Source organism: Papaver somniferum, chromosome 11, assembly GCF_003573695.1.
Source record: "Papaver somniferum cultivar HN1 chromosome 11, ASM357369v1, whole genome shotgun sequence".
Taxonomy (NCBI): domain Eukaryota; kingdom Viridiplantae; phylum Streptophyta; class Magnoliopsida; order Ranunculales; family Papaveraceae; genus Papaver; species Papaver somniferum.
The window spans coordinates 136,002,904-136,025,175 of NC_039368.1; positions in this window are offsets into that span (position 1 = coordinate 136,002,904).

Here is a 22,272-nt window from a genome sequence, read left to right on the forward strand (position 1 = left end):
GAAGTATATGCATCGTCTTTAGTGCTCGAACTCGCTGTGTTCTATAGCTCAAAACTGGAGTTACCGGAAGAAACTAGTTTCAATTCATTCTCAGAATTCAAAAGACTAGCTGACACCTCGTGTAGTTTTTGGTGCAGTCGAGTTGATATCAATGGCAGTACTAGAATTGCATTATCCCCGAATGACTCCATCACATCATGTCCTAACTTACCAAATAACCGCTTAATGCACCCAAGTTGCGGCACACTAAAGTGATCCTCGATATCTATTAGGCTGATTGAGCTATCATCAATCTTCTCCAGCAGTTCCTCTGCACGCTCGATCGTACTTGATAAGATGTCTCGTTCGACTCTCTCATCTTCACATTTAAAAAAAATTTCTTCATAAATACTATGTTTAAAGTATTCTGAACTTGTCTCGGTATTCTTTTTTGGTTCATAGTGCGGTACTTCATCATCTCCAGGATCTGTACTAATTCCGCTTGCAAATAAACATATCTGATTATTCTTTCTTGTGGAGCGCTTATAACTTGGATTCACATCTTTACTGTCTAAAAGGCGAGCAATCATAGATTTGGGTTCTTCAACTAGTCTCCTCCTTTTTGATGTGGAAGCCTCAGATCCTCGAAGTTTTTCTTTTTCATCCTTTTCGCAGTCTCCACCCCTTTTATCCGGCCTATTCTCATCAGTACTCTTTGTTGTTTTACGTAATATATCTTCGTTCTCTGCACACGTAAAGCCAGTCAAAGATTGCAATTCATCTTTTGAAATTCTCTGCTTACTATAAACATATAGACACTTCAAGAATTGCTTGTATTCATCAGGACTTCGAAACGACGTATTGGCTTTCTCAAAGAAACGGTATTCTTGATGTGGTACTGCTGCCTCATCATCATCATGACTGTCTGCTTGATCAACTGCTACGGTGTCTTCATATCCGTCCGGCAAGAAAGGTTTGAATTTCGAGAGAAGTTCCGAATGGCGTTTAAAAATCTGTTTGATCCTTTCTGACAGAACAGTATACTTCAGATGAAACTCAACCGTGTTGGCGTCGAGTCTTCGCAGGTCCTTGAATTTTTCTATGAGTTGAAGGAATTCATTGTATAACTTTGGTGTTTGCTGCACATCATGCACGTATTTAACGCAATATTCTATTCTAGGACTAGTTCTTTTCATCTTCTTCTTCTTCTCAAGAACTGAACTAATTAAATACTGATTAATCAACTTCTTAATGACAGATAGAAAACGCTAATCAAGAGACACAGAGAGTTCATGGTTAAAGATTGATTGTGGTGTTGACGAGCATATATAGAGTTTTTGAGAGGTTTTACTAGAATTAGGTTTAGTATTTCCAAATATAGGGTTAACCGAGTTTTTGTGGGATTTCTATAAAAGAATTCCGAGATGCCAAGCCAAGCCAAGCCAAGCTAAGAGTTATTGGTTTTTGTTTCTTTAAAGTACACTTCTACTTGTTTAAATTGGTTTTGGTTGCAATTTGCAAATGGGGAACTGCTACCAGTTTACGTGGAAGTCGTGCTTCTGATTTTAAGAGCATCTCCAATGGGACATCCGTTTCCTTCATATCAGGATGAGTAAATTTGTTCCTTTTTATCGAAACCTTCCTTAGTTTTAGGAATTTCAAAATAATCATCTTCAATCGTGTGTAATTGCGAAGAAACAATATTACAGTTGTGGTATGCTCATAGGAAGAGAGATTTCTTTTTGCTAAATATTAGGGAATTTGATTGTCTAAAGCCTCTACGAGATCCTCTAAGAGCCTCTCCAATAGAATGTGTGTGAAGAAAAAAGTCATAATCCACGTAGGATCCACAACCATATTTATAAAAATACATATCCAACCGATTGATGTGAAGGTGATGTGGCAAAAAAAAGTTAGACATCCTCTAGGTGAACCTCTAGTTTTAGACATTCACTTAGAGGATGTCTTCCCATCCTAGTCACATTTTCATTAATAAAAATCATTGAAAAATAAAAATGGAAAGGATTTTAGCCAATTGTATGCTTACAAATAAGTAAAATAGTAACAGAAAACTTTATGGGTTGGAGATAAAATTTTATTTTTCCTAATATTTAGGATTTTTTATTCAAAGGATGTCTTAAAAGTGATGCCACATATGAAACATCCACATTAACCATTGGAGAAGCTCTAAAATCAGAGGATGGACTAGAGGATGTAAACTCAACTGCCTGCCATGTAAGCTTCACATCCTCCTTCTAAGTTCCCGTTGGAGATGATTTTTTTGGAAAAAGTAACCTATTCCGTTGAAAGAGGAACACCACATCCTCTCATTGGAGATGCTCTAAGGTACATTAGTTATTCATGACTGCCAATGGGGTACTGCTACCAGTTTACTTGGGAGTGTCTCAGAAATCATACCACATCAAATATTTTTCACTTTGTCTCTTAATTATATAGATTTTTTTTTCTTTTTTATATAAGTCTTATATAAAGTTTAGTACACTCCCAAGTAATTAATACTCCTCTTAATGGTGTTTTGTGCATCCATTCGACACTGTAATTTTCATATTTGTGATTACAAAGACTAATATTTCATACTTCTCTGGTGGTAGGGTGGTGAAAGCTAGCCATGCCATGTAAATATTTTAAGGAAAACGCATGGGAAGTAGGATTTGGTTTCTTATAACAAATATTGAAGGACTGAATTAAGGCATGCCTCCTGTTTGGGAAAGAAAAATCTTACCTCAACAATTCAGTTGAACTTGTTGATCTCTGCAGCTATCTTCTCCAAGCACACAGAGGGGTACTGGTGGACCCGGGAAAGCGTGAAAATTAAGCGCAATAAAAACGCGGGTCTACAGTAATACCACAAGTGCACGGTCGTCAGTTGTAGCTCGTGCAAGTACGGGTCGATCCACAGAGACTGGGTGTGTTTTGGAGTTTTCTAGCTATTTTGGGCTCTAAAATTGCTATTGTTGGGCTTTGAATACCCTTTGAGTAAATTGGGCTTAATGGGTTTGTTGTAATGATGAAGTGCTTTAGGCCTTGGGCCTTTGAATGATTTGGGCCGTGAACTAGAGCTAGGCTTTTTAGCTATGAACCTGGGCTTTTAACCTTTGGAATTGCACCGGGCCTTGGGCTAACAGTGACTGTGAATTTTGATTTTGAATTTGGGCTTGGGCTCAGTGTAGTGAACTGAGCCTTAGGCCTTAATCTGAACTGTGGTCTGGGCCTTGGAGAGGAAGCAGCAGCAGCAGTGCAAAGAGGAAGGAAAGCAGACAGCTGCAGTAGCAAAGCTGGTTGAGGTAGCAGCAGCAGCAGTGGTGGCTTCAGCAGCAGCAGAAGCAGTGCACAGCAGCAGCAAAAGCAGTAGCAAGTAGTAGCAGCTGGGGGAGAACAAGGCAGTGAATGCAGTGACAAGAAAAGGAGAAACAAAAGAGAAGAAAGAGCAAATAGTGGCAGTGAAACTGTGATATTTACAAAGCAATGAAGATGGTAGTGAAATAATGAGGCAATGGATGATAAAACAATAAACACAAGGTAACAGTGAAGTAAATGTGACAGTACAATGAAACTATAAGCAGAGAACAATGGAACCAAGGCCTAAGCCAAGGGCAGAGAAGAGGTTGCAGTTGTGGCTAAGCTAAGGATTAGAATCCACCTTGTGTCCTAGCTAAACAATGCAAAAACTTAAGGATCCAACTAGAATGGGAAGAAAATCAGCTTGCTCACTGATTTGCCCCTAGCATTGACTGTCTTTTGACAGAACAATCAATCACAGGCATATCAGAGCACCAACTTCTTCCCATTACTCAAACAAAGCAGGCCTTCCTAGCAATTCATCATTCATTAGTGCACTAAGGGTTCATCTGAGCCTCAACAGTGAACTCAGAACATATTTAACACTACAATGGAACTAAACATGATCATTTAAACTACTCAACAGTGAATAAAAATTTCAAATGAAGAACCTTGAAAATTAACAGTGAAATCAGCAGAGCACTAGGCATGAACAGAAAATTAAAACTAAAATTAAACAGTGAAATTAAATTAACCCAAACATGAAATTAAAACTAACCCTAACATGAAATTAAACCATAAAAACACGAATTTAAACATCACACATGAAAATTAAAACAAAGCTAAATTGAAACTGGAATTAAATTGAATTAAAATTAAAATATCAAAACTGAAATTTAACCCTAATTGGTTACTTGGTTAATCCAAGAACACCTCTAACAGTGATACCCAACCCTCAATTTATACCCAAACATTAAAATTAGGGTTTCCCCCAAATCCCAAAAATTAGGGTTCCCAAAATAAAATTTACCCAATTCGACGCTGACCCATGCTCTGCAATTGTTCCCTATGCTCCTCTCCATTCTTCTGATGCCCTAAATCGAGGTGTTGCATCAAACCCACATCTAGGTCAGTGAGATGCGTGTGGGTTAGATACAACAGCTAGGCTTAGGGGGATAGGATGCTGCTGTTGTCGGGTGGCGCTACTGGAGATCATGGTGTTGTCGGATGGTTGTGGTGGTGGTGTGGTTCGAGAAGAAGGTGTAGCTGGTGGAGGTGATGGAGTTGCAGAGCAGCTCTCTGTTGTTTGGGAAGAAGAGAGGAAGAACCCGATGGAGAAGAAGGGTCCGTTTGTTTTGGGGTAATAGGGTTCGGTTGCTAGGGTGTTGAGCGGGTGTAGCGAGTTTTGATGAACAGCAAGTAAAGAGCGTTGGATGATCCCATATAGATTGAATCAAACGGCTACGATGGAGAGGTATGTGGCGACCGTTGGATTATGAGATACAACAAAATTGACGACACCAGATGGAGTTAGGTGTTGTGGTTAAGCGGAAGTATCGAGGTTTGATGCGCAGGCAAAGAAGCGACCGTAGGATCTAAATGTGATCTAATCCGAAGGCTTGGAATTTAGGTACTATGGTGTTTTGCAGGGACTTCAGATTTTGATGAACATGAAGAAGCGACCATTGGATGATGAATGGATCCGATCTAACGGCTGAGAATGGAGGCGGGTATGGATATAGAAAATGGGTTTGGGTAAGGGTTTTGGGCCTTGGGTATGCCAAGCCCATATCTTCTTTAAGAACAATTCTTCCTTCTTGAGCCCATTCTACCCTTTTGGTCTTGTGCACAACATTCTTCGCGGCTTCCTTGTGTAATTCCTCCCGGCTTTTCACTACTTTTCTGCTCTTTTCCGCTCTGCTATTCATCCAAACTTTATTTATTACCTAAAAATGCAAAATTAAGTAAGAAAAATATTTATTCTTGAAAACAATGAAAATACAGAATATGGGATAAAATGTAGAATTACTGCACAAAAGATGAGTTAAATGCCAACAAAAAGGGATAAATATATACATTATTTGGCACTCATCAAATACCCCCAAACCTGAATTTTACTTGTCCTCAAGTAAAACAAAACTAAGGAAATCCTACCTATACCACTGTCGCTGGTCTCTCGAATGCATTTAGCGTATGCACTAAGCCTTTTAAACCACTAAGTGTCCCTAGTGGACGAGTTGAAGTCTCGTGAAGGTTTGCTTAGAACGTACCTACAAAGTTCTAGGTCAAAATATAAGCTCAGATTCCATCAAATGTGACATGTGCAAGTCAGTTTAAGCTCACAGCAAAATGGAGATGTCAATCTAGCTATCAAGGCACAATCCTAGCACTGATAACAAAAAAGACATGTGATAAGAGTGTAAAGTGTATCTACACATGTGTAAAGAAAGATCGAAGTTATGACTACTAATCACCAAGAGATAGTTTCTCAGGCTAAGAACCAAGGTCGAAATCTAGCTAGCTGTCCGGACTTTACGAGAATTGTGAATGAGTTGGAGGTATTTCACAATTACTCGCGTTGTACATCAATGGCATACACCCTCCTTGCTTATTACAATGAAACAACAAAATGACTTTACATGACTCTTATTTACATTGACTACTCTCTTTTATTTTTGGAACAAGAGAGATGGAATTGATAAATACTTGATTTTTTTTTTGTATTTTTCTGATATATTTTTTTTTTTTTTTTTTTTTTTTTTTTTTTCGAATATATACATCGTTTTTTTTTTTGAAAAGAAACAACTTTTGATACATATACAAAAGGAAACAAAAAATTACATGACACTTTGCAAGAGGTAGCCCTTTTTGATGCACCCAGTTAAATTCGATGGTTGTTTTTCTTAATGTAACCTCCACCTTCTATCCCAACCAACCAAAGAACAAGCTAGTCAAGTTTCGTTCAGTATTCTAAAGTGATTGGCAATCGTAACTTCCTATCAAACACCTTGAAGATCGAGGCCATACATGTATTGGTAGATCGTGCGCGTGCAAATTTCTTATCACTATGTGAATTGTGCTAGAATCAGGGTGCCTAAATATCTAGACTAAGACTCCTAATAATTACATATTTGCACAAGAGACAACATTTCAAGGTAAATGAGCTCCATTTTTTTATGATTTTTTTAATTTTTTAATTTTTTATTTTGATTTTTCATTTTTTTCAAAAAGAAGGAGTTCTTGTTTTCAATTATGGCATATTATCAAAGTATCTACTTTTCACCCCCAAACCTAAACTAAACATTGTCCTCAATGTTTCAAAATATGAACAAAATTATAATACAACATATGAAGAGGATCATGTTGAGTAGAGAAAAAGGAAAGAGAATACCCGATTTCGGCGAAAGCAATATTAGAACTCCGTTATTCAAGGCAAGAATCCAACATATGTCAGCCGAGATCATATTGGATTAGCAAAATATATACAAAAGGAACAAAATGGTTTTTAAGAAATTTTATCTACTGGATTATATACAAAAATTCACCATACACTAACAATCTAAAGAGTTGAGGATCAACCCAAAAGACAAAGTGTAGAGGTTTCAACAGCTTCACACAATAATAATATGATAGGCATGCAAGTGAAGCTGTGAAACAAAATGAGCTACCCCCAAACCTGGATTTTACAGAAGATATAATTTTGAAAACAAAATCGCGCAGTTTCGGGGGTTCATCATGCACAAGGTCTAGCTCGAAATGAACTTCGCTAGGGACGGGTACACATGCTAATTCCAACTGTGGTTCCTCAAATGTATTATACTTAGAAGCAAAATAGTCCAAGAGGACTTGGGAAGCACACAGTTCCAAACCTAGATTAGGGACTCTCAGAAAAGTCGGTTTGACAATATGGGTACAAACCAAATCTAGGTTGGGTGGAAGTCCATCAGATTGTGACTCATGTAGGAAGATAGGCACATCATTACTAATCACATCAACATCTCCTAAGTCTTCTACAAGTGTCACAACATGCTCACAATCATCAAACAAATTGGTAAGATCACAATCAGAGTCATCAACATCATCAACAGATTCGTTCTCATGCATCGGAAAATCAGGAGAAATATCACAATGTGACCTAGGTAGAGAATGAGACACATCAAATATATTTTCATGCATATTAGTGTCTACAGAAGATTCAACTATTCCTATGTCATGCTCATCTTCATAGAATAATTGTACGAATCCCATGTCAATATCAAAATCATATGAATTACAATGAGTATTAGAAAAAACAACATTCATGAAGGTCGAGGGAGAGAAGCCATATGTTATTGAACCAACAGGTTCCACAATATTTTCATGTTCTTCTAACATATCATCATAATCATCATAATCATCATCATGGTAGCATGCATATTGGTCCTCATTAACAGTGGTGGTGTCATTAGTCGATTCATGTTCCTCTAAATTAGGTTCATATTCAACATTATTTACATGAATGGGACTAGACACTTCATTAGGGACAACATACATTTCCTCATGAATTTCCTCCTTTTGTAGGTGAAGCAAAATCTGATCTAAATATGCATGAATTCGTGATGTAGATCTATCGAATTTTTGCTCACTGAGTCTGAAAGCTTCTGTGGTGGAGTCTAAATTCATGGGGGTACAAAATTCTTCATGTTCAAATTGTGGTAATTGGTACATGTGTGCATGGTCATTAGGGTTTACAAAATATTGATCGCAACCCTCAAAGGATTGATTATGGTCCAAATGACTACCATTCTCACAATTTATGGGCATTTCATACCTTGGATTTTCTCTAGATTGCCTAAAATTATGCAAAATATGACAATTCTCAACAGGGTGGTCTAAACTACCACATGCGGGACATGCATAGATTTCAGGTTGCCTAAGAAAATTAGATGTGACAGATTCCTCATGTGATTGCATTTCTAAAGCTGTGATTCGAGCTTCTATTTGATCGATCAGTGATGATTGTGTGAGTGAGGCACTAGCAAAATGTTCATTTTCACGTTGCGATGAATGATGCATGTATGAATAGTCATTAGGGTTCATGTATTGCGGCTCGGGACTTTGAAAATGTCCATTATAATTCCTATAACTATTGACATCATGGAATGGGGGAGGATCACAATGTGAATTTGGCCCGTAAGCAAGTTCTCTAAGTGTTTTGTTTCCACTCCCCGAAGCAGGCCAAAATCTAGACATGATTGGCTCAAAAGCTAAGTAACTATGTTACAAAGCCCAAAATTTGGTTTTTAATGGGTTTGGATTTTTGGGAAAAATTTGGTTTTGGTGGGAGACATTTTTTTGGTTTTTTTTTTTTAATTTTGGGAGCAAGTTTGGTTTTAATGGGATAAAGAGGAAAAATTTGGTTGTAAAAATGGGAGCAAGTAAAATTTGGTTTTTTGAATGGGAGAAAAGTAATTTTTTTTTTTTTTTTTAAAAAAAAAGAAAATAAAATTTGGTTTTTGAATGGGGGCAAGCCCACTGTTGGTTTTGTGTTTGCTTTGGCTCAGCTGGTTTGAAAACGTTTGGTGAAACTGAGTCCAAACTCTCGGTCTAGAATTTGGGTACTCGGCCCACTAACGAGTTAACCTAGCGTGATCGGTTACAAGCTCAGCTGGGTTTAAAAACCCAGAATACAAAATACAAGTCCAAATTAAACAAGCTCACAAAAATTAAATACACAAGCCCACAAATTAAACAAACAAGCCCACAAAAATTAATTACAAACCCAACAGAAAATAAGAAGCCCAAAAATTGGCTTTAATATTACAAGCCCACAATTAAAAATTGGAAGCCCACAATTCGGGTTCTCTTAAATGGGTTACCTTTTAAGCACAGCCCAGCTGCTCTGATATTGTTGCAAAAACCCAGTTGGGCTTTGGTTCTTTTCCTTGGTGGCGTCCCAGCAGAGGAAAAACAGGTTCAGAACAGCAGGTCCAACAGCAAATGAAGTGAAGCAGATGCAGATGCAAATGCTATGCAGTGAAATGCAAAATAGCCAAGAAAACTACAAGAAAAACACAGCACCAGTCCCCGGCAGCGGCGCCAAAAACTTGGTGGACCCGGGAAAGCGTGAAAATTAAGCGCAATAAAAACGCGGGTCTACAGTAATACCGCAAGTGCACGGTCGTTAGTTGTACCTCGTGCAAGTACGGGTCGATCCACAGAGACTGGGTGTGTTTTGGAGTTTTCTAGCTATTTTGGGCTCTAAAATTGCTATTGTTGGGCTTTGAATACCCTTTGAGTAAATTGGGCTTAATGGGTTTGTTGTAATGATGAAGTGCTTTAGGCCTTGTGCCTTTGAATGATTTGGGCCGTGAACTAGAGCTAGGCTTTTTAGCTATGAACCTGGGCTTTTAACCTTTGGAATTGTACTGGGCCTTGGGCTAACAGTGACTGTGAATTTTGATTTTGAATTTGGGCTTGGGCTCAGTGTAGTGAACTGAGCCTTAGGCCTTAATCTGAACTGTGGTCTGGGCCTTGGAGAGGAAGCAGCAGCAGCAGTGCAAAGAGGAAGGAAAGCAGACAGCTGCAGTAGCAAAGCTGGTTGAGGTAGCAGCAGCAGCAGTGGTGGCTTCAGCAGCAGCAGAAGCAGTGCACAGCAGCAGCAAAAGCAGTAGCAAGTAGTAGCAGCTGGGGGAGAACAAGGCAGTGAATGCAGTGACAAGAAAAGGAGAAACAAAAGAGAAGAAAGAGAAAATAGTGGCAGTGAAACTGTGATATTTACAAAGCAATGAAGATGGTAGTGAAATAATGAGGCAATGGATGATAAAACAATAAACACAAGGTAACAGTGAAGTAAATGTGACAGTACAATGAAACTATAAGCAGAGAACAATGGAACCAAGGCCTAAGCCAAGGGCAGAGAGGAGGTTGCAGTTGTGGCTAAGCTAAGGCTTAGAATCCACCTTGTGTCCTAGCTAAACAATGCAAAAACTTAAGCATCCAACTAGAATGGGAAGAAAATCAGCTTGCTCACTGATTTGCCCCTAGCATTGACTGTCTTTTGACAGAACAATCAATCACAGGCATATCAGAGCACCAACTTCTTCCCATTACTCAAACAAAGCAGGCCTTCCTAGCAATTCATCATTCATTAGTGCACTAAGGGTTCATCTGAGCCTCAACAGTGAACTCAGAACATATTTAACACTACAATGGAACTAAACATGATCATTTAAACTACTCAACAGTGAATAAAAATTTCAAATGAAGAACCTTGAAAATTAACAATGAAATCAGCAGAGCACTAGGCATGAACAGAAAATTAAAACTAAAATTAAACAGTGAAATTAAATTAACCAAAACATGAAATTAAAACTAACCCTAACATGAAACTAAACCATAAAAACAGGAATTTAAACATCACACATGAAAATTAAAACAAAGCTAAATTGAAACTGGAATTAAATTGAATTAAAATTAAAATATCAAAACTGAAATTTAACCCTAATTGGTTACTTGGTTAATCCAAGAACACCTCTAACAGTGATACCCAACCCTCAATTTATACCCAAACATTAAAATTAGGGTTTCCCCCAAATCCCAAAAATTAGGGTTCCCAAAATAAAATTTACCCAATTCGACGCTGACCCATGCTCTGCAATTGTTCCCTATGCTCCTCTCCATTCTTCTGATGCCCTAAATCGAGGTGTTGCATCAAACCCACATCTAGGTCAGTGAGATGCGTGTGGGTTAGATACAACAGCTAGGCTTAGGGGGATAGGATGCTGCTGTTGTCGGGTGGCGCTACTAGAGATCATGGTGTTGTCGGATGGTTGTGGTGGTGGTGTGGTTCGAGAAGAAGGTGTAGCTGGTGGAGGTGATGGAGTTGCAGAGCAGCTCTCTGTTGTTTGGGAAGAAGAGAGGAAGAACCCGATGGAGAAGAAGGGTCCGTTTGTTTTGGGGTAATAGGGTTCGGTTGCTAGGGTGTTGAGCGGGTGTAGCGAGTTTTGATGAACAGCAAGTAAAGAGCGTTGGATGATCCCATATAGATTGAATCGAACGGCTACGATGGAGAGGTATGTGGCGACCGTTGGATTATGAGATACAACAAAATTGACGACACCAGATGGAGTTAGGTGTTGTAGTGTTAAGCGGAAGTATCGAGGTTTGATGCGCAGACAAAGAAGCGACCGTAGGATCTAAATGTGATCTAATCCGAAGGCTTGGAATTTAGGTACTATGGTGTTTTGCAGGGACTTCAGATTTTGATGAATCAATGAAGAAGCGATCATTGGATGATGAAATGGATCCGATCTAACGGCTGAGAATGGAGGCGGGTATGGATATAGAAAATAGGTTTGGGTAAGGGTTTTGGGCCTTGGGTATGCCAAGCCCATATCTTCTTTAAGAACAATTCTTCCTTCTTGAGCCCATTTCTACCCTTTTGGTCTTGTGCACAACATTCTTCGCGGCTTCCTTGTGTAATTCCTCCCGGCTTTTCACTACTTTTCTGCTCTTTTCCGCTCTGCTATTCATCCAAACTTTATTTATTACCTAAAAATGCAAAATTAAGTAAGAAAAATATTTATTCTTGAAAACAATGAAAATACAGAATATGGGATAAAATGTAGAATTACTGCACAAAAGATGAGTTAAATGCCAACAAAAAGGGATAAATATATACATTATTTGGCACTCATCATGTACCTGCAAAACAAATACTCCGACGCTCATAGGGCTGCACATGGGAGGGTATGGGCGGGTATAAGCTAAAACCAACCTCGCACCCACAGACTGCGGGTTTTTTTTTTCATAACCAACCCCGCACCCACAAACAGCGGAACCCGCCCGCTACGGGTTGGGCGGGTATGGGTTTAAACGGGTTTAAACCCGCTTTATATTCAAGTATTTAGAGTAACTTCTATTCTCCTTGATTAAGTGAGAAAAAAAAAACCAAAACCCCCAAAATATTCATATCTAGGAAGTTTACAGATGAAGATTAAGTGTTGAATCTGTTGATTTTTCGATTGTTGTCGATTTCTGGTGAAGATTCGAAGTTGTTGTTGTCGATTTCTGGTGAAGATTTTTGGTAATTGTCGTTCGTAGGTGAAGAAGAAGAACTGAGGAGGAAGAAGAGGAGAGGCCGAACAGAGAGAAGAGTGTAGAAAGTGAATGAGGGTTATCAGTTATCCTATCTACTAGTATTAGGGTTTCATAATGGACGACTAGGATTAGTTTTATCTAATGGTATATAATCTGCGTGGTTTTTGGGCGGGTATGGGCGGGTATTAGCTTAAACCAACCTCGCACCCACAGACAACGGTTTTTTTTTTCATAACCAACCCCGCACCCATAACGGGCGGGTATGGATTAAAAACCCACGGATTTAGCGGGTACGGGTGGGTTTGGGTATCGTGGGCGGGTCTTGTGCAGCCCTAGACGCTCAAGTCAGTCTCAGGTATTTGCAGGTGAGTTTTCTAGGGTTTGATCGCATACCTTGTTGAGAATTTCTGTTCTCCTTTTATAGGCTAGCTGAATCTCTAGAACTGGAGGTGTTGGAGGCAGAGGTACTAGTGCTGGAGGTAGAGGTACTAGTGTTGGAGGCAGAGGTACTAGTGCAACTGCAGCTGTTGGGACTCAGTCCTCCTAAACTTTCGCAATAACCCAGCAAACTCCAAGAGGAAGAGGAACTGGAATTGGTAAAGCTGGTAATGCCAAAATGAGGGGTGGAAATACTGGACTGCCAAGTTATCCCGTGGAGAACATGACTAGGAGGAATGCTTCTTTGATGGAAATGACTCAAGACCAACCACCTGCGAAGAGAGGAAAGCAATCAAAGAAAAACAGTGTCGTGCAGTAGTATTAGGTAAGATTCTTTTATAGTATAGCTTAATTGTAAACAAGTATCTTAAAGTACTTTTAATTTTCTTTCTTTTGGACAAAAAACTGATCTTGGAAGCAAAACTGAAGTTGTGGCATGTTAAATTTAAGTGAAATACAATTGGGTATTTTTTGTTAAACTAAACCTGTTTTTTATATGTTATCGAATCCTTTCGAGTTTGAGTTATTTATATTATTTTTAGTTCAGAGTATTTCATTTCCTTTAATCATGTATGGGAGTTGTTGGTGTTAAGAACTCGACAGTTCTACTTGTTTTTTTTGGGCTATAATTGATTGAAACGGATATTGAATCTGTTTGTGTTCCTTATGAAGGCCAATAATGGTCAGAGTGCAACTGTAGGGTTGGAGAAGATGTCGTCCACACATCTCAATGTAATTTGGACGATGGATTCGTTCAGTGGTAGCACGTGATTTTTAAGTTTGCACGTGTGTGAAACATTTAACCGAGTGGCAAACTGCGTAAATAAGTTACTAACTGAAGTTAACTTTAACTAGCAGTTTGACCAGCGACTTCGTTGACTAACGGGATCAACGACCCAAACTCAAAGACATACCAAAACTCACGACCCAAATACTAATTAACTCTTTTCGTTTTGGGTCCCCTTAGTCTAGCTGAATGTATCCAAAAAAACAAAAATAAATAGAGACACAGGTAACTGACCTTCATCACGTGAGTCGAGTGTGAGTTTTTGGTGGAGTGAATCTCTGTACCATGATGATAAGATGGATGCCGTAAGTCAACCTGCTTATGAACCTGTTTATATCCGTAATCCAGTTACTAGAGAATATGTTGTCCTTCCAAAATTTAAAGGAAACGACTTGTTAACTGGATTTGGTTACGTTCTGTCGTCGACGAATGAGTACAAGGTTGTCAGAATTTGTAACAACACGAGAGACGTCAATTTTGGGATTGGATTGAGAGGTAGTATAAAGGTGGACTATTGTGTGAATTTAAGCCGTGTTAGAGATACACCTGTTGTGTTTGGGAATGGATATATTCATTGGTTGGACGACCGAGGAACCGTTGTTGCTTTTAATTTGGCTGATGAAGTGTCTCGAGAACTTCCATCACTGCCTTATTCGGGACAATAACTAAACTGTGTTTGCCTTTGCCATGTATTACTTGATTGTCTTTCACAATAGTACATCGACCTTCAAAGCCTTGTATTTCTCTATGTTCTCATTTTGGATCTGAGTTTTTCATTATTAGTTCTATGAGCGGTTTCTCTTTAACTTGGGTTATTTTGTTTTTGGTACTCAGATTTTGTCAAGCTTTTGAGTTTGGTCTAACATTTGTCCAGCTTGGTGTTTGGTACTTGAAAATAACGTTGACCCACGTTGACTCTCGACTTCTGTTTAAGATTTATTAAAATTAATATAAAATTTAATATTTGACTGAATTTACTATTATGCCCTTCATTTTAAACTGAAGGGGAGTAAAGTTTACCATATGTTTCCACCGAGTTTACATGATGTGTCGTCCGCCTCTCGCCATCCCATCCCATCACCGCCTCCGCCGCCACCACCACCACCACCACTCTACCGCAATTATCACCATCAAGTTATAATGAAACCTTTTAAGGCATACTAAAATTCAGTTACAACCCTACCAATCACTACCAAATCATTCCTACCATCACCCATCTCACAGTCGTTTCAGGAAATCAATTAACACATTCAAAATCCCCAAAAAAAAAATCAAAACTTAAAATTTCAACTCCTAAAGCAAAAAAATACAATTGAATCGAGATCCAAATTACAAAAGCAACTCACTACCATTTGCAGCTTAAGTTTACCTGCACCATCGGGCAAATTCACTAAGACCACCTCTGCAATACTATTACCAGCACCAATACCCATCAGAAATCAATCACACACAAACCAAAATCAAATCTGCAACCCAATTTTTTAATCAACAACTCCAGCGTCTTGTTCTTCTCGATCTCAATTTCATGTTCTAATTCGTCACAAACCCTAACCTTCATTCTTCCTATTGATTCAGAAACACCCACTTTTCTGCTCTGTAACTTCAAGAATCATCTGTTGAGTTTAATTTCTTGCCGTAGAACTAAATCCGACAACCTATAATCGATTCCATTACAACCATCTCCTCTCCGTGTTCTTCGATTGCAGAAACCATCATTATTACCACCTGTATCTTCTTGTTACTTCGATTCTTATCTTCTGTTCTTCAATTTCATCTTCATTCAACCAACAACAGCTTCAATCTCCCTGCTAATCTCTGTTCTTGATCTCCTTTCATAATTCCACTCGATTTCTCATCATAAATCTTCCCTCTCTCAATCTCTCTCTCTGTTCTCGATTTACTCTGTTTTGATCTAAGTTAACAGTAGAGGCGGAATAAACGAAGTGAAGAAATGAAAATAAAAAGTTAGGGTTAATAGATTGATCACGACCGTAGACTAAATGGGTTTATTAAAACCGTTGGATCTAATGTAAATATTAAGAAAGTGATGGGTATGATAGTAAACTCATCTAATAATTATATTTTTACCATTTTCTAAAAATTTATTTATTAATTCATTAAAAGAAATCAAGCTATAACTGAGTCAATGCGGGTCAACGTCTTTTCCAAGTACCAAACGCCAAACTGGACAAATGTTAGACCAAACTCAAAAGTTGGACAAAACTTGAGTACCAAAAACAAAATAACCCCTTTAACTTCCAAGTCGCTAGCAGATTTGGAAGAACAATGATCTATGTCTTAATTAATTAGTCATGAATAAACAGATGCAGAACTAATCGACTTAATAATATTACTTCGTTTGTGTTTAATTGTGCTTTATGAGACATTTGATTTCCCTTGAGCTTTAGCTTTTGATGCGTCAGCTCTAGAATCCTCGGTAAATTAGACCAAACTATGGAATATATGTTTTTTGATTTGCATACAGGGGTGGAAGACATCAAACAACTTGATTACCAAGAGAAAACAGCTAGCCCGTCAGCAGCCGAGGACTTGGCAAGAAATAGAGGACGAGTCCTTTCTCTATTTGTCGGATATTAAGAAGCCTCAAATCTCTGAATCCTCCCATAACATTCAACTCTACCACTTTTCTTTTTTCAATTTCTTAAACCCTATTTTCATTTCCCTCTCTCATCTTCGCAGCAGCAAAAATGAGCGTTTCGTCTCGTACCAAGGGAAGAGATGAATCAAGATCTCTGTTGTTAAATCTACCAGAAGAGGTTCACGATGAGATCTTTCTCAAGTTACCTATGGATTTGGTTATGATAGTCATACTGATGATTACAAACTAGTAATAATATCAGATTATGAAAAAGGTGTTTGCTATAAGATTGATGTTTATACAGTGAAATCAGATTCATGGAGTAGTAGTATCCAGGGCACAGATAAATTCGTATTTCGCGGTGGTAAAGTATATCATGGTGTATTTTTCAACGGACATCTTCATTGGTTGGCAACTATCGAAACGTCCTCTGAAGTAATCTTCTCTTTTGATATTGGCAATGAGATAGTGGTGACTATGCCGTTACCTGAAAATATTATGCCGCCTACAGATTATTCCGGAAAAGTTTATAAAAATGTGGGAGTGTGGGGTGACTGCATAGGTATAGCTTGTATTTGGGGATCAGTTAAAACTGATGTGTGGGTGATGCAGGAATATGGAGTAAAAGAATCTTGGATCAAAAAATATTCCACAACCCAGCTGCCATCGCCCTCAAGCGAAATTCCATTTTGGAGGCCTCTATGGTGTTTTGGCAATGGGGAAATACTAGTAGAGACTGACTGCAAACAATTACTTTTATGTAATCCAACAACCGAAAGAGTTAGATCGGTGGTGGTCCGTGATATTAATATGGCCACTAGTCGAGAGAGTTATGTGGAGAGCATAGTCTCACTTGGCTCTGGTACTTATTTGAAGAAACCGATTACAGATGGGGTCGTGAAGAATTCCGAGCGACCACGGTTGAGGTAAAAATTATAAAATGTTATCCATTTTATATTATTTCAGTTGGTATATTTTTAATCTGCGTCTACAATTCCGCTTTAGTTACTTGTCTTCCACAACATTTTGGCACTTTGTATGTTTAATTTTGAGTTTGAGCACACTGAGTGTGTACTGTGGAACATTCTAGTGAATGCTTTTGCTTGTTGGTATCTTTTGTGGGATGGCCCGTGGGTGGGTAACTAAAAACTTGTGTGGGCTTCCAACGATGTTGATTTGGGGGCATTGCCATCTTGTGTGCTATTAATAAAATTACAATGCTCTAAATGTGAGGCCCGCCTTCTAAGGGTGTTTGAGAACCATAATGTCTAGGTATAGAAAATTGAGCTGCTCTACAAATACTGACCACCTAGCAGTGAAGCCTTTTGAGACTAGTTTTAGAAAAACATGTTTTGTCCCAGATAGTACGACTTAGAAAGAACATGCCTAGGTTCACATTAGCAGATTAGCTTCTGTCTAATGTGACCCACTAATGAGCCTTAAAGTACATTTTGCTAAACAAGTATGCTCTGGTGTAACTTATTATCTGTTGCTCTGGTACGTAATAAAACTTCCAGCAGTGTGTCTTATTTTGATTAATTGTGGTCTCGCAGTTCAGTGGATTTTTTGATTGAATTTGACATTAGAATTTCGAAGTTCATTCTGAACATCAAAATTTTCATATACCACGTAATGTTCTAAGGTTGCTCAATTTTTATTGTAGTGTAAGGGGTTGTGTTTTTTCATAGTGGTTCCTTACAATTGACTGAAATAACTTGAGCTCTAGAAACAAAAGATCATCAACAAGTAAACAGACATATTAAAAATAAAAAAATTTAAAACTTAATTGTAACAGAGGATTGAAAGGTGTACCCTGTCACTAGAGGCATATTCATCATCCTGCTGTTATTGGTATCTTTAGGTGGGATGGCCAGTGTGTTACTGTTGAATGGTTGCATTGTCATCTCTTGAGTGTGTATCACTCCTACCCTTTCGCCTATTTCAATCTTGTTTTGTGTTGACAATGCTCTTAACGCATAGCTCGCCTTTTAAGGATGTTCTTAAATACATGTCCAGGTATATATGATTTTTTCTTCTTTAAAATCAGAAAGGTAAAGAAAATACAGTTGTTCTACTAGCTTTAGAAGAACATGCTTTGTACCAAATAATATGACTTAGAAAAACATGCTTAGGCAAACATTAGCTTCTGACTTCTGTGTAGTGTGTAACCCATGAATGAGCCTATAGGATCTCTATTTCTTTACCGCGTGACTTCTTTTCGTTAACTATTGTCTCGCATTTCAGTGGAATTTTTTTTCGAGTGTTCTACTATCTCTATTTTTTTAAAGCTAAATATCTTTATATAACTGATTGTGGTTTTGGAACATAAAACAAACCTTCCAGCAGTACAATTTCTCTTCACTCATTACCGCCTCGCAATTCAGTGGAAATTCTTAACTGAATAGCATTAGGATTTTCAAAGTCAATTCTGAACAATCTTACCTCTTAGTCGTCCTTCCTTGGCCCTATCATGCTTTTAGAAATTTAGAAGTTAAAAATAAAATAAATGATGTAGCATATTAATGTTTGCTGCTGGATTATGTGACCAAAATTTGAACTATTTATGTATAGGCTGTGTTGCAACGATACGGATACAGTATCGGATACAAGATACCAATACGCTACTATGATACACCAACTTGAAAAACTAAATTACGGCGATACTTCTCATAGAATCTAGTAAAATACCTAATTTTCTAATATTAAGGTATTGAGATCTAATATTTAGTCAAAGTTTTCTAACTGAGTTGTATCTTGAAGTATTGGAAGTATTAGTACGCGTATCCGTGTAAATACGTATCGATACGGCTGAATTTTTTTTTTTTAGACGTATCGGTGTAACACAGTGTATAGGACCTACAGTCTACAGGTAGTTGTTGCATATTGAGTTTACCTGCAGAAAGACGAAATGCAAGAACAGTTGAGTCATTAAGGTCCATATTGCAGTCGGCTAGAATTTTTATGTACTCCGTTTTGTTGTTGGCATTAGAGAACAGATAAAGTAACGCTTTAACATCATCTGCGTTTAGATGTCATGGTATTATTATTGGGCATGTCACCTCTCTGTCTATATTTCCTTCTTTCCTTTTTTGTTGCAGTTGTTATATGTTTGGTACTGCGACTACAACACCACTATATATTCTGGATATCCTAATTGTAAAACATCGCGCTGTAAAAGAAGATTGAAAGGTGCACCTGTCACTGGAGGCATATTAAATTATTAATCCTCCTGCCATTATTGGTACCTTTTGGTGCAATCGCCAGTGGGTGGGTTTCCAACACTGTTGAATGAGTGGCATAGCCATCACTTGAGAGCCTATCACTCCAACCATTTTGTCTGTTTCAACTTTGTTTTAGTGTTTGCAATGCTCCAGTTCAAATGCAAGGCCCGCCGCCTTCTAAGGTATATAAAGATTTTTTCTTCTCAAGAATCAGGAAGGTTAAGAAATTGGAGTTGTTTTACATACATGGACTAGCTTTAGAAAAACATGTTTTGTCCAAGATAGTAAGATAGAAGAACATGCCAAGGTAACACATTACCAGATTAGCTTTTGTCTAATGTGACCCACTAAAGTAATGAGCCTTATAGCATCTCTATTTTCCTAAACCTGTATATTCTTATGTAACTGATTATCTGTTGCTTTGGTACGTAAGATATCTTCCTGCAGTGTGTTGTCTAATTATTGTCTCGCAATTCAGTGGATTTTTTGGTTGAATGTGACATTAGAATTTTCGAAGTGCATGCTGAACATTATATAGTTTGCTTTTTGATTGCTATGGGAGAAATATCTTTTGGTTTTTCTTGTTTGCTTCTCTTTGTAACCTTGTGCATTTAGCAATTTTCCTGCTTTTAAGATTTACAAGTTCAAAATTAAATGATGTGGGCATATCCATGCTTGTTGTTGCATACTTCGGTCAATGTGATTCTTATATATAGCAGGTTGAAAACAATGTATAGCGGGCTCTGAGCCCTTTTTTTGTTTAGTTTCTGTTTTGGGTTTCCTTAACCCAGCTTAATGTATCAAACGGAAAAAAAAAAAAAAAATTGAAACAAATTGTCACGGGTAAATGCAGTTTTAGGTAACTGACTTTCATCATGTGCTAGTTTTAGGTAACCGACAGTTTTAGGTAATTGTTTGCCTTTGCCATGTTTTATTTGCTTGCTTGTCTTTGACAATGATTTTGCAGTATCCAGGATCCTAACAGTTCTCAGTACTTTTCAGCTCTGACTATAACTGATTTTGCAGGCAACTATGTTGATAGCAGAGGACACACATGCCAATGGGGAGCAGGAGGAGCAGACTTGGCGTTTGCATGGGCAGAGGACAAGCAGCACATGAACATTGAAATACATGCTGAAACCACTGACATCCTGGAACACTTCAATGCTCTCTACATCAAAGCAATCAAAGGAAGATTTAGCAGAAACTATCATAGGGAAAAACAGTTATTGAGTGCCTCTTCAGTTTTAAGCATTAATCCTGTAACTTTTGTCTTAACAAGTCTTAAACTTTTACATAAAACCCAAAATCTCCAAGCCTTAAACTTGGCTATTATATGTAAGAACTATAGTAGTGGGTCTGATGTTTGCCTAAACAACGACACCACTAGCACTACAATCAATCTATGTCCTTAGGCCTTGCCTAAGTTTTCTTATATAACCATGACAATCAACAAAACATTAAAATGTTAAATAGATGCCCGAAATCAAGGAATCATGGGAAGACATGCTGGAGTATTTGTTAGATTGGTTTAAGAACCATTCTTTGCGGCAATATCATATAGATAAAGTCTCCTTTGTTAGGGTATTAGTATACATGAGTTTTTGTAATGAGTAATGAGTTGTTTTATTGGTTTGATAGATTAAACTCAGTTGCCCCAGCCACCAGAATTTGGATTACCTTTCTCTTAGAGCTAAATGGATAGCCATGTCTATCATGATTATGTGGTTCCCCAAACCTATGACTCCTTACCAGGAAAGGTCGTTTTGAATTTTTCCTCATCGTTTTTGATAATCAATCACTTGAAGAAGATAAAGATGTATCTTAAGTACTACAACAATGACAATGGTGATGAAGTTTACACTATCAAGGTAAATAAACTCAACTCTAATCTTTGGATTGATTTATCCCTAGGTTTTTAGGTAAAACAATGTTGTGCCAGACAATGTAAGGGTTTTAAAATTTCAATTCCTATCACTTGATTTTACAGTTTTTGCTTTTATTTGATTATAGGGTTATTCTCAGTAATGGTTTTACAGACTTTCTATGCAAGAGATTAAAAATGGGCTTCGTGTACCCTTGGATCAGAGTGTTATTCATGTTGCAAGAGATTTACCAAGAGCAAAGCTTAGTGATTTCGCAGAAGGTAGACTCTTTTACATTTAAAGCAGCAACGAGATAATAAAGAGGGGCATGGAAAGAATTCTGGTGAGGTATGTATTTTCTTGCCATGTTAACTTAAATTGACTTCATAAAAGGAATCTGCGTTAAATTAGTTTAATTTTTTATTTTTTTTAAATTAGTAGAGTTTGTACGAAAATCTTATAAGATTGTTTCCTCCTGTTTTTGGATGCTTTGCAAGGTGGAACAAGCCTGTTAATAAATGGTTAATTTAACGTTTGCAAGTCTTAATTTTTGCTGCACTTGGTGATGGTTTGTTTCTTCCTAGAGTAGTTGGTTCTCCTCTACCAGGTGGGTAGTATATAAGATGGTTCATTGTTTCGTTACCTTCAAACCGTGAGTAGGAAAACCAAATATATAAGACCTTAACATCTCCAACACCATTAATTGTAGTTTATGGTCTACGATCATACCTTAAGATTTTACTCTATTTAACAGTACTGTGCGATGTGATATTTTTGTCTGACACCTTTGTTTATTTTCTCCATTTTTGTAACCTCCATTTAATGTGTAGATTTCGACAAATTTTACTGCAAGTATTTTCGTTATAGTCTGCAAATGATATTGGTTAGTGGAGTAAATTTTCGTCAAGATATTTGAATTTACTGGAATCAGTTGTGGACGTCCACGCATAAAACCAGTACATGATGCTGCTATATGCTCTCTTATCGCATTTGTGCATAGGT